Genomic DNA, 6,398 nt, shown 5'->3' with positions numbered 1-6,398 from the left:
CACCAGGGAGGGCCCCCCCTTTTTTTTTTAAGATTAATTTATGCATACAAGAACTGGGGTACAGGCCAGAGATGTGGCAAAGTGGAAGGATTTACCAGAGACAGAGTGGGGAGCAGAACAGGCAGATTGACTGAAATGCTCCAAGGGGAGCAGTGTGCAGGTCAGGAGCGGTCAGCCATGCCATATGGGTCACTTCCCTGGCTGGGGATGCAACTCAAGCTGTAGTGAATGAGGATAGCTTCAGAGTGTTGTGCTTTAACCCCTTGGGCCACCAGGGAGAGCCCTATTTTTTCCTACTATCTGATTATTTAAAAGCTGTTAACGGACTCAATTTCCCAGAATGCTGTTACCTATATTTTAAACTACAATGTTAATATCTGTTAAAAGAGAATAATTCAAATATATTTTCCCCATTCTGAATAAGCAGTCAGGTAATGTTTTTCCTAAAATTTTCTGTTATTCCCATTACTGACTTCACAATTTATTACAATTTAGTTCTTTTCCATAGGACAATCCCCAGACTCATAAAAAATGTACTAATATGGCCCTCTCTGGTGAAGCAGCAGGTTAAAGCACAGCACTAAGAAGCTAAAGCCACTTCAGCATGAGATCCATCCACATGGCATGGTAGACCTCTCCTGACCCGCCTGCTGCTCCCCTCAGCAATGTACTTTGTCAGTCAGCCTGTTCTGCTCCCCACTCTGTTTCTGGTGAATTCTCTCACCGCCCTTGCACCTCTGGCCTGTACCCCAGTTTTGTATTCATAAATAAATAAATCTTTTTTAAAAATGTACTAATATTTCCCATCTTAAAAATAAATTCCCCCTACTTCAAGTTTCTAGTTAAATTTCCTTCAAAATACAGTTCATACTCTGTCTTCATTTGTTTGCCTATACTTTTTGCTTGAATTTACTCCTAGTTTGAATATGGATTGGTTGCATGTGGTAGAGCCCAAAACAATATGGTTTTACTATGACAAACTTAACTTCTTCTAAAAATAGTTTCAGTGGTAGGATACTCAAAAGGCCTAACTCACAATCCATGCACTAGTTAGGCCTCCTCTTTGCAGCCAGCAAATGAATGAATACCCTGTGCTTTAAAGGAGACTTTCTAGAAACATTTATATTTGTGACCTTTAAATTTTTGAGTACCAAAGGATTCAGAATAACACCCTCATTTTCTCTCTATCTATATTAAGTCCTAGTGTGGGTTTTCCCGGTGTTGAATGGGTTAAACTTAATTACTTTTCCCAGAATTTTCTTTCTTCCCTATTTCCAGTTAGGTTGAACCAAAGGTAAACATGGGAGGTTTGAGGGGAGAAGGGAAATAGCAGACATTATGTAATACAAGTTGTCTTTTATCTGCCTCGGCAACTACTGACTTCCCAGGAAGCTCCCAGGTTTCTATCACATAGACTAGGTATATATGTTTAACTCCATGACTAAGAATCACCGATACCCATATCATCAAGGTTAGAGGCAACGACTGTTGACACGGGGTTCAGTCTGTTAGTGGGTTCAGGTTCATACTTGTGTATTCCAGCTTGTTATTTCTCTCTCACTTTACATCCTTCTGACTGCCCTGACTTTCAGAATCCAACATGAAGACAAAACTTTCCAGAGAATTATTAATCATCTTTCACAAATACATAAGTGTAAGATTCAATACCTGTAACAAATATGAACATATACACATAGATATCTCCTAGTTATAATTCTTTAAAGTATCCTTCATTGATGAGTCATCTCATATAACTCTTTATAACATTTGTGTACCAAGAATCCCACATTTGCATTAATAAACTCAACTCTCCAACCACCACACTAAACTCACAGATTTGTATATCCAATTGCCTTCTAAATATATGCACTTGCATGCTTAAAAATATTAAAAATTCATGGTACAAATTTTACTTTCATAACTGTCCTTTATCCCAAAAATCAGTAAACCTCCATCTCAGTAAAAGTTTGGAAATGTCTAGGTAGGTACCCAGTAATATTTTTCTGTTTCATATGAATTAGAATGAAAGTCAAATCCTTATAGTGATCTATGATGTCTTCTTGATCCAGCTATTTCTACATTTTCCACCCTGTCCATCATTCTTTTCCCTTAGCCCACAGGAGTTACATAAACTTTTTGACAGTTTGCAACCTGGCTAATCACACCTCTGGTTCAGGACATTTGCACTTTCTATCTCCTCTTCCTAAAAGTTCTTCCCTCATAAAGTCATGCCTTATACAACAGTAACTAAGGTTTAAACCCCAAAGTTAAAAACTTAACAGAGAATTACTTTTTTAAAAAAAAGTCTGCAAAATATTAAATTGTATTTTTTGATACTAAATACTATTTTTTTTTTTTTTTACATTTTAACCATCTACAATCACCTATTAAGATGTTTTAAATAGAGCCCTCTCTGGAGGTCCAACAGCTTAAAGTACAGCACTATGCAGCTATCCACAGCCACTGCAGCATATGATTTTGATCCCTGGACAGGGAGGTGACCCGCATGGCATAGCAGACCTCTCCTGACCCAACTACTGCTCCCCTCAGCACTATATTTTATTCAACCTGTCGGTCTGCTCCCCACTCTCTCTCTCATGAATCCTTTCACCTTCCTGCACCTCTGGCCTGTATCCAGTATTTGTATGCATAAAGATATATAAATCTTTAAAAGAAATGTTTTTAAATGAAGAATTTTTTCAGAATAGAGCTAAAAGGCTCTATTTTGAATCCTGCTTTCTTTACTACTATGTAGTTGGGTGCCCTTAATCAAAATATTACCTCTTTCTGAGCATTATTTTCTAGCATCCGTAATGAAGATCATTATATTGAATAATAAGCAAATTATATTCAAATTATATTCAAAACTCTGCTATAAAAACCATTTCTGTAATTTTTGGCATTATCTTTTAAAAATATTTAAATAAATTCTATTTCATGTAGGTGATATCAAAAGATATGCATACAATCTATGAATGCTAGTTTCTTTTTTATTTCTACCATTTAAAAATGGGTTAAAATATTTTGTTTTTACTCTTAAGAACTATCTCTTGAGCCCTCCCTGGTGGCGCAGTGGGTTAAAGCACAGTACTAAGAAGCTAAAGCCACTTTCACATGAGTTCGATCCCCGCCTGCCCCGAGGAGATCCACATGGGAGGCAGACCTCTCCTGACCCGCCCGCTGCTCCCCTCAGCAGTGTACTTCATCGATCTGCCTGTTCTGCTCCCCACTCTGTTCCTGGTGAATCCTCTCACCCTCCACATCTCTGGCCTGTACCCCAGTTCTGTATTAATAAATAAATAATAAATAATAAATAAACAAAACAAAAAAAAAACTATCTCTTATCAGACACCTCTGGAAATAACATTATAAGAAGGGTAACTGTTTTTTTTTTCAAGACTTAAAGAAGTTGGTGCTGTATCATTCCTAATGTTCTACATAATCAGAAGCACAGATGTGGAGGCATACAACTGGGGTACCGGCCAGAGGTGCAGGGGATGAGAGTGTTCACCAGAGACAGAGTGGGGAGTAGAACAGGCAGATTGACGCAGTACACTGCTAAGGGGAACAGCGGGCAAGACAGGAGAGGTCTGCTGTGCCACTGGGCTGGGGATTGAACTCATGCTGCAGTGGATGTTAATAGCTTAACCCCTTGTGCCACAAGGGAGGCCCCCTTAGCACATTTTTTCCCAAATGTATAATCCACCCTTCCTATAGGTCTCTCCTTAATCATAGCAAATATCTATTTTACAGAAAAGTCTAGAACTTACTGAACATAGCCTTTCCTTCTGACTGATTAAAATTAGATCCTTCATCTGCCATCAGTCTCTCCTACTGCACCCTGAACTATTTCCTTCAACCTCTTATGAACTTCACATCAATCACTTGCTCCTACTCTTTTTCAATAAACTTAAAACAACTGTTTAAATGTGCTGAAGTTTTTCCTTTGTAAAAAAAAAAACAGCAATAGTCCTTCAAAAACCCCAACTACCTTATCACCTCATCATCCTCTTGCCTATTACAAAAGTTTTAGGGTACCTTTTACTTTTTTTCCATTCGTCACCTTTCTTTTCAAATTGCTACCTACCAACAATCTACTTTTCCCTTCATTTCTTTTCATGATTGCCCTATATATTTCTTTATTATTAAATTCATGTTTTATATGGTTACAAGTGTTTGAGCTAAGTTTATTCTATTTGAGATTCTATTTACTTCTCAAATATTTTACTACTCCTGCATAAAAAGTCACACTACAATCGATTTTTATGCTATATGTCAGCTATCAAATTAAAGCTTAAAAGATAAAAAGGGTTTATATTTAATGGTGGGGAAAATCAAGAGTATCTTATATTATTAGTTAATGCATTCAAATTTCAATGTTTACAAATTATTATGTGCATAAAGTATAACTGAAATACAGTCACAACACATCTATTTACATATTATCTATGGCTGATTTGCACTGTAACTGCTGAGTCAAGCAGTCAAGCAAGACTAAATGGCCAGCAAAACTGAAATATCTACTATTCAGCCATTAATAGAAAATCTGTGGACTCTTGATCAAGATCTTACCTTCATGAATTTTTATAGGTATAATTCACAAAGAGGATCTTCAAAAATAGATTTCAATTTTGGCTCCTAAACTCTGCATTTCAAACAAGTTCCAGGTTATGTAAATATTGTTATTCCACAAAACACACTTAACATATATAACATACCAGTAATAAAAAATAAGCAAGTCATTTCCAGGGCATTTTTCAGTGTTTTTGTATGTGAAGATGCCTGTGATCACAGATCACCTTTTTTTGAAAATCAGTAACAATGGATGTAGACAGATTTTAAGCAGGGGTAGAGAAAATGTATAACCAACATAGTGGCAGAGAATTGATATACAGTAAATTTTTGTGGAAAATTTATAAATTTTCTAACACAAAAAGTATTTAATACAATGACATATACCAGCAGATTGTTTTTTAACTCAATAATTCATTTAATAAAAGAATTAAATGTTACATGCTTACAAAAATATAGAAACTTTCAATTCTAACATATAGTAATGACTGCATATTAAATCTATAATTATAATTATTATAGGCTATAATTACTCAGTTCTTTTCCCTTTTTGAGAGCATTATTTCAAGTATAAAGAAAATAGCCCTAGTGAATTATTTTAAGTACTAACTATACAACATAGGAGCAGCTTCAAGTCTTTCTTTCTCACCATTGACACAAGGACAAAGTACGCCATTGTGTTGGAAGAGTTTTTCCCAGGGCGGAACTAGGGGGTTGTAAGTTCTGCTGTATGTAGTGCTTTCTGTTTGGATTCTTCCTCCCTTTTTAAATTGCTTCCTTTACCCTTAGGCTGGTATGGTAAGGATGAGCTTGTGATTACCTCTTCTTGGGAGGTCCCTTTGTCCTAGCAGGACTTAGCAAAACCAAGGAAAGAAGGTCTACAGACAGCAGGCTTACAGCAGCTCTTTAAATTGTAGTGAGAAGTACTCTCTTAACTCTTCAAAATGCCTAACCTCTTGCTAACAAGGAAGGATGCTCTAAGGAACATGATCACAAAAAAGGCCTTTACCTCTGATTTCAGACTAGACCTTAGCCTAAAGAGAAAGTGGAATTCCAAGAGTATTTTGAGAGTTAAGTTCTGATAGTACTAACAAACACATGAATAAAATTTAACTTCCATAGACGCTGTAGTTGCATTCCTGGAAAATTTGGTATATTCAAAAACATACCCAAATACTTTTTGTTTATATGACAAATAGAGAGAGGGTCTAGATTCAGATACTTATACAGTATTTCCATTACTGGAATGTTCAGCAAGGTATTTCAAAATTATGTGAGAGGTTATTTTCTGGTGCTAAACTGTTCGTGTATTGCAGCATAGCTGTCATTCCTTCCTATCAGCCCCTGAAGGATGACTGTGTCCCACAGTCACTGTGACAACCAAGAAATGAACCCCAAATATCCCTTGGTGAGTATGTAGGTGTGTATGTCTTATTCAATTATTAATAGTAGACTGAGATTTCAGGATACATTAACTCTTCCAGCAATGAGCTACTTAAAGTATGTGTCCTTTTCAAAAAACTTCAAAAGCACAAAAATGTAGATTCTCAGATTCTCCTAGTTCAATGTACTCCAGTCTATGGATAGACACTGGAGGCTGCATTCCGGGCACATAGGAAAAGGTATACTTGAACTTTAGTCTCTTCCTGCAACGTCTGAAGCAACCACACTACCAAAGACAGGCTACAGCACCCTGGAGGCCTTGGGCAAATTTGCATTTGAGGACTCAGCCAAAGTAGAACTCCTCAAAACTGAAGGAAGCAGATGTAGGCAGACAACTGAGAAATAACTTTGCTCTTCCTCAGACAGGTCACAGCACTAGGACG

The sequence above is a fragment of the Condylura cristata genome, unplaced genomic scaffold (assembly GCF_000260355.1).
Source record: "Condylura cristata isolate star-nosed mole 26May11 unplaced genomic scaffold, ConCri1.0 scaffold00005, whole genome shotgun sequence".
Lineage (NCBI taxonomy): Eukaryota > Metazoa > Chordata > Mammalia > Eulipotyphla > Talpidae > Condylura > Condylura cristata.
The sequence above is the reverse complement of the archived record's forward strand: the minus strand, read 5'-3'. Positions refer to the sequence as shown.